We start from the raw sequence: 13,078 nt of genomic DNA, 5'->3' as shown, positions 1-13,078 counted from the left end.
CTATTATGTTGGTGCGGCTTCGGAACTTTTAAATATCTTGATATATCTCGAGAACTACGCATCTGATCAAAAAATATCATAGAAGATAGAAAGTAGGAAACTTAATTCTCTACAAAAAAGGTCTCTTAACATTTTGCCATAGCTCGCTTCGTTTCCGAGATATTTGCAGATTTATCTCAAGGGAAGGGGCCTGACGGACATATTTCGAGATATTTCTTCTTCTTGTTGTTCTTCTTCTGCACAGCTAAGCTGGAAGTGGCATTTACAGCTCGCAATAGTGCAGAGTTATCTCAAAGAAAGGGGCCACGGTGTTTCTGTATCTCTATTATGTTGGTGCGGCTTCGGAACTTTTAAATATCTTGATATATCTCGAGAACTACGCATCTGATCAAAAAATATCATAGAACATAAAAAGTAGGAAACTTAATTCTCTACAAAAAAGGTCTCTTAACATTTTGCCATAGCTCGCTTCGTTTCCGAGATATTTGCAGATTTATCTCAAGGGAAGGGGCCTCACGGACATATTTCGAGATATTTCTTCTTCTTGTTGTTCTTCTTCTGCACAGCTAAACTGGAAGTGGCATTTCCAGCTCGCAATAGTGCAGAGTTATCTCAAAGAGAGGGGCCACGGTGTTTCTGTATCTCTATTATGTTGGTGCGGCTTCGGAACTTTTAAATATCTTGATATATCTCGAGAACTACGCATCTGATCAAAAAATATCATAGAAGATAAAAAGTAGGAAACTTAATTCTCTACAAAAAAGGTCTCTTAACATTTTGCCATAGCCCTCTTCGTTTCCGAGATATTTGCAGATTTATCTCAAGGGAAGGGGCCTGACGGACATATTTCGAGATATTTCTTCTTCTTGTTGTTCTTCTTCTGCACAGCTGAGCTGGAAGTGGCATTTGCGGCTCGCACTAGTGCAGAGTTATCTCAAAGAAAGGTGCCACGGTGTTTCTGTATCTCTATTATGTTGGTGCGGTTTCGGAACTTTTAAATATCTTGATATATCTCGAGAACTACGCATCTGATCAAAAAATATCATAGAACATAAAAAGTAGGAAACTTAATTCTCTACAAATAAGGTCTCTTAACATTTTGCCATAGCTCGCTTCGTTTCCGAGATATTTGCAGATTTATCTCAAGGGAAGGGGCCTGACGGACATATTTCGAGATATTTCTTCTTCTTGTTGTTCTTCTTCTGCGCAGCTAAGCTGGAAGTGGCATTTGCAGCTCGCAATAGTGCAGAGATATCTCAAAGAAAGGGGCCACGCTGTTTCTGTATCTCTATTATGTTGGTGCGGCTTCGGAACTTTTAAATATCTTGATATATCTCGAGAGCTACGCGTCTGATCAAAAAATATCATAGAACATAAAAAGTAGGAAACTTAATTCTCTACAAAAAAGGTCTCTTAACATTTTGCCATAGCTCGCTTCGTTTCCGAGATATTTGCAGATTTATCTCAAGGGAAGGGGCCTGACGGACATATTTCGAGATATTTCTTCTTCTTGTTGTTCTTCTTCTGCACAGCTAAGCTGGAAGTGGCATTTGCGGCTCGCACTAGTGCAGAGTTATCTCAAAGAAAGGGGCCACGGTGTTTCTGTATCTCTATTATGTTGGTGCGGCTTCGGAACTTTTAAATATCTCGATATATCTCGAAAACTACGCTTCTGATCAAAAAATATCATAGAACATAAATTGTAGGAAACATAATTCTCTACAAAAAAGGTCTCTTAACATTTTGTCATAGCTCGCTTCGTTTCCGAGATATATGCAGATATATCTCAAGGGAAGGGGCCTGACGGACATATTTCGAGATATTTCTTCTTCTTGTTGTACTTCTTCTGCACAGCTAAACTGGAAGTGGCATTTCCAGCTCGCAATAGTGCAGAGTTATCTCAAAGAGAGGGGCCACGGTGTTTCTGTATCTCTATTATGTTGGTGCGGCTTCGGAACTTTTAAATATCTTGATATATCTCGAGAACTACGCATCTGATCAAAAAATATCATAGAAGATAGAAAGTAGGAAACTTAATTCTCTACAAAAAAGGTCTCTTATCATTTTGCCATAGCTCGCTTCGATTCCGAGATATTTGCAGATTTATCTCAAGGGAAGGGGCCTGACGGACATATTTCGAGATATTTCTTCTTCTTGTTGTTCTTCTTCTGCACAGCTAAGCTGGAAGTGGCATTTGCGGCTCGCACTAGTGCAGAGTTATCTCAAAGAAAGGGGCCACGGTGTTTCTGTATCCCTATTATGTTGGTGCGGCTTCGGAACTTTTAAATATCTCGATATATCTCGAAAACTACGCTTCTGATCAAAAAATATCATAGAACATAAATTGTAGGAAACATAATTCTCTACAAAAAACGTCTCTTCACATTTTGCCATAGCTCGCTTCGTTTCCGAGATATTTGCCGATTCAGCTCAAAGGAACTGGCCTGACGGACATATTTCGAGATATTTCTTCTTCTTGTTGTTCTTCCTCTGCACAGCTAAGCTGGAAGTGGCATTTGCAGCTCGCAATAGTGCAGGGTTATCTCAAAGAAAGGGGCCACGGTGTTTCTGTATCTCTATTATGTTGGTGCGGCTTCGGAGCTTTTAAATATCTTGATATATCTCGAGAACTACGCATCTGATCAAAGAATATCATAGAACATAAATTGTAGGAAACATAATTCTCTACAAAAAAGGTCTCTTAACATTTTGCCATAGCTCGCTTCGTTTCCGAGATATTTGCAGATATATCTCAAGGGAAGGGGCCTGACGGACATATTTCGAGATATTTCTTCTTCTTGTTGTTCTTCTTCTGCACAGCTAAGCTGGAAGTGGCATTTACAGCTCGCAATAGTGCAGAGTTATCTCAAAGAAAGGGGCCACGGTTTTTCTGTATCTCTATTATGTTGGTGCGGCTTCGGAACTTTTAAATATCTTGATATATCTCGAGAACTACGCATCTGATCAAAAAATATCATAGAACATAAAAAGTAGGAAACATAATTCTCTACAAAAAAGGTCTCTTAACATTTTGCCATAGCTCGCTTCGTTTCCGAGATATTTGCAGATATATCTCAAGGGAAGGGGCCTGACGGACATATTTCGAGATATTTCTTCTTCTTGTTGTTCTTCTTCTGCACAGCTAAGCTGGAAGTGGCATTTGCGGCTCGCACTAGTGCAGAGTTATCTCAAAGAAAGGGGCAACGGTGTTTCTGTATCCCCATTATGTTGGTGCGGCTTCGGAACTTTTAAATATCTCGATATATCTCGAAAACTACGCTTCTGATCAAAAAATATCATAGAACATAAATTGTAGGAAACATAATTCTCTACAAAAAACGTCTCTTAACATTTTGCCATAGCTCGCTTCGTTTCCGAGATATTTGCCGATTCAGCTCAAAGGAACTGGCCTGACGGACATATTTCGAGATATTTCTTCTTCTTGTTGTTCTTCCTCTGCACAGCTAAGCTGGAAGTGGCATTTGCAGCTCGCAATAGTGCAGAGTTATCTCAAAGAAAGGGGCCACGCTGTTTCTGTATCCCTATTATGTTGGTGCGGCTTCGGAACTTTTAAATATCTCGATATATCTCGAAAACTACGCTTCTGATCAAAAAATATCATAGAACATAAATTGTAGGAAACATAATTCTCTACAAAAAACGTCTCTTAACATTTTGCCATAGCTCGCTTCGTTTCAGAGATATTTGCCGATTCAGCTCAAAGGAACTGGCCTGACGGACATATTTCGAGATATTTCTTCTTCTTGTTGTTCTTCCTCTGCACAGCTAAGCTGGAAGTGGCATTTGCAGCTCGCAATAGTGCAGAGTTATCTCAAAGAAAGGGGCCACGGTGTTTCTGTATCTCTATTATGTTGGTGCGGCTTCGGAACTTTTAAATATCTTGATATATCTCGAGAACTACGCATCTGATCAAAGAATATCATAGAACATAAATTGTAGGAAACATAATTCTCTACAAAAAAGGTCTCTTAACATTTTGCCATAGCTCGCTTCGTTTCCGAGATATTTGCAGATATATCTCAAGGGAAGGGGCCTGACGGACATATTTCGAGATATTTCTTCTTCTTGTTGTTCTTCTTCTGCACAGCTAAGCTGGAAGTGGCATTTACAGCTCGCAATAGTGCAGAGTTATCTCAAAGAAAGGGGCCACGGTGTTTCTGTATCTCTATTATGTTGGTGCGGCTTCGGAACTTTTAAATATCTTGATATATCTCGAGAACTACGCATCTGATCAAAAAATATCATAGAACATAAAAAGTAGGAAACTTAATTCTCTACAAAAAACGTCTCTTAACATTTTGCCATAGCTCGCTTCGTTTCCGAGATATTTGCCGATTCAGCTCAAAGGAACTGGCCTGACGGACATATTTCGAGATATTTCTTCTTCTTGTTGTTCTTCCTCTGCACAGCTAAGCTGGAAGTGGCATTTGCAGCTCGCAATAGTGCAGAGTTATCTCAAAGAAAGGGGCCACGGTGTTTCTGTATCCCTATTATGTTGGTGCGGCTTCGGAACTTTTAAATATCTCGATATATCTCGAAAACTACGCTTCTGATCAAAAAATATCATAGAACATAAATTGTAGGAAACATAATTCTCTACAAAAAACGTCTCTTAACATTTTGCCATAGCTCGCTTCGTTTCCGAGATATTTGCCGATTCAGCTCAAAGGAACTGGCCTGACGGACATATTTCGAGATATTTCTTCTTCTTGTTGTTCTTCCTCTGCACAGCTAAGCTGGAAGTGGCATTTGCAGCTCGCAATAGTGCAGGGTTATCTCAAAGAAAGGGGCCACGGTGTTTCTGTATCTCTATTATGTTGGTGCGGCTTCGGAACTTTTAAATATCTTGATATATCTCGAGAACTACGCATCTGATCAAAGAATATCATAGAACATAAATTGTAGGAAACATAATTCTCTACAAAAAAGGTCTCTTAACATTTTGCCATAGCTCGCTTCGTTTCCGAGATATTTGCAGATATATCTCAAGGGAAGGGGCCTGACGGACATATTTCGAGATATTTCTTCTTCTTGTTGTTCTTCTTCTGCACAGCTAAGCTGGAAGTGGCATTTACAGCTCGCAATAGTGCAGAGTTATCTCAAAGAAAGGGGCCACGGTTTTTCTGTATCTCTATTATGTTGGTGCGGCTTCGGAACTTTTAAATATCTTGATATATCTCGAGAACTACGCATCTGATCAAAAAATATCATAGACCATAAAAAGTAGGAAACATAATTCTCTACAAAAAAGGTCTCTTAACATTTTGCCATAGCTCGCTTCGTTTCCGAGATATTTGCAGATATATCTCAAGGGAAGGGGCCTGACGGACATATTTCGAGATATTTCTTCTTCTTGTTGTTCTTCTTCTGCACAGCTAAGCTGGAAGTGGCATTTGCGGCTCGCACTAGTGCAGAGTTATCTCAAAGAAAGGGGCAACGGTGTTTCTGTATCCCTATTATGTTGGTGCGGCTTCGGAACTTTTAAATATCTCGATATATCTCGAAAACTACGCTTCTGATCAAAAAATATCATAGAACATAAATTGTAGGAAACATAATTCTCTACAAAAAACGTCTCTTAACATTTTGCCATAGCTCGCTTCGTTTCCGAGATATTTGCCGATTCAGCTCAAAGGAACTGGCCTGACGGACATATTTCGAGATATTTCTTCTTCTTGTTGTTCTTCCTCTGCACAGCTAAGCTGGAAGTGGCATTTGCAGCTCGCAATAGTGCAGAGTTATCTCAAAGAAAGGGGCCACGCTGTTTCTGTATCCCTATTATGTTGGTGCGGCTTCGGAACTTTTAAATATCTCGATATATCTCGAAAACTACGCTTCTGATCAAAAAATATCATAGAACATAAATTGTAGGAAACATAATTCTCTACAAAAAACGTCTCTTAACATTTTGCCATAGCTCGCTTCGTTTCAGAGATATTTGCCGATTCAGCTCAAAGGAACTGGCCTGACGGACATATTTCGAGATATTTCTTCTTCTTGTTGTTCTTCCTCTGCACAGCTAAGCTGGAAGTGGCATTTGCAGCTCGCAATAGTGCAGAGTTATCTCAAAGAAAGGGGCCACGGTGTTTCTGTATCTCTATTATGTTGGTGCGGCTTCGGAACTTTTAAATATCTTGATATATCTCGAGAACTACGCATCTGATCAAAGAATATCATAGAACATAAATTGTAGGAAACATAATTCTCTACAAAAAAGGTCTCTTAACATTTTGCCATAGCTCGCTTCGTTTCCGAGATATTTGCAGATATATCTCAAGGGAAGGGGCCTGACGGACATATTTCGAGATATTTCTTCTTCTTGTTGTTCTTCTTCTGCACAGCTAAGCTGGAAGTGGCATTTACAGCTCGCAATAGTGCAGAGTTATCTCAAAGAAAGGGGCCACGGTGTTTCTGTATCTCTATTATGTTGGTGCGGCTTCGGAACTTTTAAATATCTTGATATATCTCGAGAACTACGCATCTGATCAAAAAATATCATAGAACATAAAAAGTAGGAAACTTAATTCTCTACAAAAAACGTCTCTTAACATTTTGCCATAGCTCGCTTCGTTTCCGAGATATTTGCCGATTCAGCTCAAAGGAACTGGCCTGACGGACATATTTCGAGATATTTCTTCTTCTTGTTGTTCTTCCTCTGCACAGCTAAGCTGGAAGTGGCATTTGCAGCTCGCAATAGTGCAGAGTTATCTCAAAGAAAGGGGCCACGCTGTTTCTGTATCCCTATTATGTTGGTGCGGCTTCGGAACTTTTAAATATCTCGATATATCTCGAAAACTACGCTTCTGATCAAAAAATATCATAGAACATAAATTGTAGGAAACATAATTCTCTACAAAAAACGTCTCTTAACATTTTGCCATAGCTCGCTTCGTTTCCGAGATATTTGCCGATTCAGCTCAAAGGAACTGGCCTGACGGACATATTTCGAGATATTTCTTCTTCTTGTTGTTCTTCCTCTGCACAGCTAAGCTGGAAGTGGCATTTGCAGCTCGCAATAGTGCAGAGTTATCTCAAAGAAAGGGGCCACGGTGTTTCTGTATCTCTATTATGTTGGTGCGGCTTCGGAACTTTTAAATATCTTGATATATCTCGAGAACTACGCATCTGATCAAAGAATATCATAGAACATAAATTGTAGGAAACATAATTCTCTACAAAAAAGGTCTCTTAACATTTTGCCATAGCTCGCTTCGTTTCCGAGATATTTGCAGATATATCTCAAGGGAAGGGGCCTGACGGCCATATTTCGAAATATTTCTTCTTCTTGTTGTTCTTCTTCTGCACAGCTAAGCTGGAAGTGGCATTTACAGCTCGCAATAGTGCAGAGTTATCTCAAAGAAAGGGGCCACGGTGTTTCTGTATCTCTATTATGTTGGTGCGGCTTCGGAACTTTTAAATATCTTGATATATCTCGAGAACTACGCATCTGATCAATAAATGTCATAGAAGATAAAAAGTAGGAAACTTAATTCTCTACAAAAAAGGTCTCTTAACATTTTGCCATAGCTCGCTTCGATTCCGAGATATTTGCAGATTTATCTCAAGGGAAGGGGCCTGACGGACATATTTCGAGATATTTCTTCTTCTTGTTGTTCTTCTTCTGCACAGCTAAGCTGGAAGTGGCATTTGCGGCTCGCACTAGTGCAGAGTTATCTCAAAGAAAGGGGCCACGGTGTTTCTGTATCTCTATTATGTTGGTGCGGTTTCGGAACTTTTAAATATCTTGATATATCTCGAGAACTACGCATCTGATCAAAAAATATCATAGAACATAAAAAGTAGGAAACTTAATTCTCTACAAATAAGGTCTCTTATCATTTTGCCATAGCTCGCTTCGTTTCCGAGATATTTGCAGATTTATCTCAAGGGAAGGGGCCTGACGGACATATTTCGAGATATTTCTTCTTCTTGTTGTTCTTCTTCTGCGCAGCTAAGCTGGAAGTGGCATTTGCAGCTCGCAATAGTGCAGAGATATCTCAAAGAAAGGGGCCACGGTGTTTCTGTATCTCTATTATGTTGGTGCGGCTTCGGAACTTTTAAATATCTCGATATATCTCGAAAACTACGCTTCTGAACAAAAAATATCATAGAACATAAATTGTAGGAAACATATTTCTCTACAAAAAACGTCTCTTAACATTTTGCCATAGCTCGCTTCGTTTCCGAGATATTTGCCGATTCAGCTCAAAGGAACTGGCCTGACGGACATATTTCGAGATATTTCTTCTTCTTGATGTTCTTCTTCTGCACAGCTAAGCTGGAAGTGGCATTTGCAGCTCGCAATAGTGCAGAGTTATCTCAAAGAAAGGGGCCACGGTGTTTGTGTATCTCTATTATGTTGGTGCGGCTTCGGAACTTTTAAATATCTTGATATATCTCGAGAACTACGCATCTGATCAAAAAATATTATAGAACATAAAAAGTAGGAAACTTAATTCTCTACAAAAAAGGTCTCTCAACATTTTGCCATAGCTCGCTTCGTTTCCGAGATATTTGCAGATATATCTCAAGGGAAGGGGCCTGACGGACATATTTCGAGATATTTCTTCTTCTTGTTGTTCTTCTTCTGCACAGCTAAGCTGGATGTGGCATTTGCGGCTCGCACTAGTGCAGAGTTATCTCAAAGAAAGGGGCCATGGTGTTTCTGTATCTCTATTATGTTGGTGCGGCTTCGGAACTTTTAAATATCTTGATATATCTCGAGAACTACGCATCTGATCAAAAAATATCATAGAACATAAAAAGTAGGAAACTTAATGCTCTACAAAAAAGGTCTCTTAACATTTTGCCATAGCTCGCTTCGTTTCCGAGATATTTGCAGATTTATCACAAGGGAAGGGGCCTGACGGACATATTTCGAGATATTTCTTCTTCTTGTTGTTCTTCTTCTGCACAGCTAAGCTGGAAGTGGCATTTGCGGCTCGCACTAGTGCAGAGTTATCTCAAAGAAAGGGGCCACGGTGTTTCTGTATCTCTATTATGTTGGTGCGGCTTCGGAACTTTTAAATATCTTGATATATCTCGAGAACTACGCATCTGATCAAAAAATATCATAGAACATAAAAAGTAGGAAACTTAATTCTCTACAAAAAAGGTCTCTTAACATTTTGCCATAGCTCGCTTCGTTTCCGAGATATTTGCAGATTTATCTCAAGGGAAGGGGCCTGACGGACATATTTCGAGATATTTCTTCTTCTTGTTGTTCTTCTTCTGCACAGCTAAGCTGGAAGTGGCATTTGCGGCTCGCACTATTGCATAGTTATCTCAAAGAAAGGGGCCACGGTGTTTCTGTATCTCTATTATGTTGGTGCGGCTTCGGAACTTTTAAATATCTCGATATATCTCGAAAACTACGCTTCTGATCAAAAAATATCATAGAACATAAATTGTAGGAAACATAATTCGCTACAAAAAAGGTCTCTCAACATTTTGCCATAGCTCGCTTCGTTTCCGAGATATTTGCAGATATATCTCAAGGGCAGGGGCCTGACGGACATATTTCGAGATATTTCTTCTTCTTGTTGTTCTTCTTCTGCACAGCTAAGCTGGAAGTGGCATTTACAGCTCGCAATAGTGCAGAGTAATCTCAAAGAAAGGGGCCACGGTGTTTCTGTATCTCTATTATGTTGGTGCGGCTTCGGAACTTTTAAATATCTTGATATTGTTACGTGGCCGACGGCTTGGCAGCGCGCGTGGCTATCAGAGGCTTTCTGATTGGCGGCCGCGTAACTTATTTTATTATCAATACAACCCGAGCGGTAAGATTGTATTGTGGTAGGAACTGTCACAAGGTTTCACTGGGTTTAAAGGAGAATGCTAATGTGGGTTTGACACAGCAATGTATATATTCTACAATCTTGGTCTATTACAGATGTTGTTGTCGCGAATATAGGTGTATAATGTGATATATTACCTATTTCCACTATGCTCGGTGTTCACGCACTGGCAATGCGGGGGTGTTGTGTGTGGTTGATTGTAATGCCAAATAGAAACACGACTCGCGGATTCTATAAGGTGAATGTTGCTCGAAGGGGACTTCAACCCGATCTCACTAATAGTAACCAACTCACTACCGTACACGACGTGCTCGACACGAGATGAACTCTGGTACTGCCCCCGATCGTTGGTACGAACGGGTTTATATACTAATTAAGAAGGGTGGTCTGGTTACTATTCGAGTGATCAGGCTGGGTCCACCTGCCTCTGCGACAGTTTAGAGTGGTTGCATCTGCTATTTGATTACGGCGGACCCATTGCTTTCCCAAGTGTTTGGTTCTGCTATCGGTGGGCCTTCTGTTTATTACGAGAGTAAATGGTCGGTTTGCCCGAGAGTTTTCCTTTCCAGATGTTTAAGCTTATTTGAAAGGAGACACGTTTGATAAAAACGGTCTGTCTACGTGACACCTCCCCCCTTAGATGAAACATCGCGGTAATCGTGATGCTTTCAATTGGAAAGGAAAACACTCACTAGAATGTGTTGAAGTTTTGGTGTTGTAATGCAATATGTCGGGTGTTATGTGTGATGTGTGTGTACTTATCGCTACGTGTGATGGTTGGTGATGCTGCTAACTGCGGTATGAAGTCGAAGCGTACGTCTGGGTCCAGGCTGCCTCGATCGGATTTGTCTCTCGGTGTACCAGGTTGGTACTATTGCAGGCGGTGGTATGGGTTGGTTTGCTCTTTGGTATTCCATTTCCATGATGATGGCGGCAATACACTCCTCGCAGTGGTAGGCGGCCTGCAACTCCATCAGGGGCGCGCTGCAAATATCGCAGGCCCCAGGCGGATATGCCGTTGGTAGTGGATAGTGTACCTCCACCATGTCATAGATCCTTGCTGCTCCAAGGGCTGCTTCGAGAGCACACTGCATACAGACAATGCCAACGTCTAATCTGTAGCAAGTGCTGCGCATGCACAGGCGGGCCGTCAAGTTCATCAGCAGCTCGATGCGACTGGTGTCCCTCTCAGTTGGTTGTTCCCTGATGTAGCACATTTCGGTCCGCTCAGATAAGTGTTTTGGAAGAATGGTGTTGTGGTCTGCTTTATCTTCCAGGTCCTGCATACAGGGCGGATACCCCGTACTCGTACCTTGAAGGCCACCTTGCCGTGGTCACGAAGAGCCACCTCGAACTGGCCGTCCACCAGGTGTTGAACTTCTCCTCGGACCCAGGTACCTTCTTTACTTCTGTACGCCACCAGACGTCCAGTGGTCTTCCCTGGTTTGGAAAGTGGAGGTGGCCGCGGTCGCTCATGTACCGATACAGGTCCCGGTACAGTCGCCTAGCTTCTTCCCGACCGTCGTCCACCTGCGCCCAGAATTCTACCGGATTGTCCACGTGGACAATTCCGATCCGAACAGAACTGTTCAAAACTATATTTTTGATGGTGTTCATTTTCTTGAGGATGTCTACTGATGAGACTATGGTGCCGAGAACTGCTTATATAGTCTGAAAACCCTTATCTTACCCCACTCTTATTTCGACTCTTAGAGGAGGGATGTGTAGGAGTGGCTACGGCCCCTTAGAATATTGTGGCACTTGGTCTAGGTGCTGAAGATTTTTCCCTTGGTAAATTTATATTATTTGAATTTGATTCTTCTGAGTTTTTAGGTATTTCTTCCAGTTGCAATTCAATTTCGTTCGGTTTGTCCAAAGGTTTTAGTTTATTAATGATTTTGTGTATATTACTTTTTATTATTGTCCCAATTATTAATAATAGGATCAAAGATACTAATTCGTGGTTCTAGCAATGCATAAGCATAATCGCCTACATTGAATTCTACCGGTCGGGAATGTTTATCATAGTACTTCTTCGAACGGTGCTTGGAGGCAATCAAATTATCGGCTGCTATGTTGCGGATTTTTATAGTATGAGTTATTAATTCTGTTAAATAGTCGCCATATGATTTTAACCTTTCGCCAGTTGGAAACGAACTTGGTTCACGGGCTGGTTTTCCAAATATTAATTCATATGGAGAGAAATTTGTTGCTTCATGTACGGAAGTATTATAAGAAAACATGGCAAATGGTATTAATAGGTCCCAATCTTCATAATTATCCATGTAATGTTTAAGATATTCTGTTAGTACTATATGACTTCGTTCTAGTGATCCATTAGTTTGTGGTCTGTATCCAGAAGTTGTGATTTGTTTGATTTTGAATATTTCTGAAAGATTTTTCATTAAGCTTCCGATAAAACTAGTTCCCTTGTCTGTTAATATTGCTCGTCGTGTTCCATATATGGCAATAAAATGTCTCGCGAAAGCGTCTGCTATTGTGGCTGCTCTAATGTTTGGTATTGCTACTGCTATACAATATTTCGTTAAACAATCTTGCATTGTGAGAATGTATTTATTTCCGCTAGGCGTTAAAGGTAAAGGTCCTACGGTGTCTAAAGCAACTTTATCAAATGGTTCTATCGGGGTATCGGTAATTAACATTGGTTGACGAGTTTTTGCTCTAACTAATTTCTCTTCTTGACAGCTTGGACATTTCCTGATATAATTTCGTATTTCGTTGTGCATTTCTGGCCATTGATATTTCGCTCTGATGCGTTTATATGTTTTTGTGACTCCTTTATGTCCTCCTATCAAACTGTCGTGAGCTTCGCGAATTATTTGTAATCGATCTTCTTCTGATGGTGTAATCGTTGAACAATTGCATATGATGATTTTCTGTGTTGTACCGTTGAAAACGTCCTTTATTAATTTAGTTAATTCATTGGTTGGTAATTTATGAAAATCTCCGACTGCTGATATTCTAAATGATTTAATTGGATTTTGATCTAAATGCTGTTTCAGTGTTTGTAGTCCGTTTAGTATATCTTCACTTTTAATGGTGTCGTAAAAATTATCTGATATTATTATACTGTAAACTTTGTATGAGCCATTTGCTGATTCTATTACGTCTCCTTTCTGCGGTTTCTTTGACATGAGCTGTTGTAAATCTATTGCTTCTGTGTCCAGTAACAGTTTTCCAATGGGGGTTACCAATTTACAGTCCGCAGGTATGAAATGTGCGTAATGACCTTCCTCGGT

The sequence above is a fragment of the Osmia lignaria genome, unplaced genomic scaffold (genome assembly GCF_051020975.1).
Source record: "Osmia lignaria lignaria isolate PbOS001 unplaced genomic scaffold, iyOsmLign1 scaffold0007, whole genome shotgun sequence".
NCBI lineage: Eukaryota > Metazoa > Arthropoda > Insecta > Hymenoptera > Megachilidae > Osmia > Osmia lignaria.
This window is presented reverse-complemented; position numbering follows the sequence as displayed.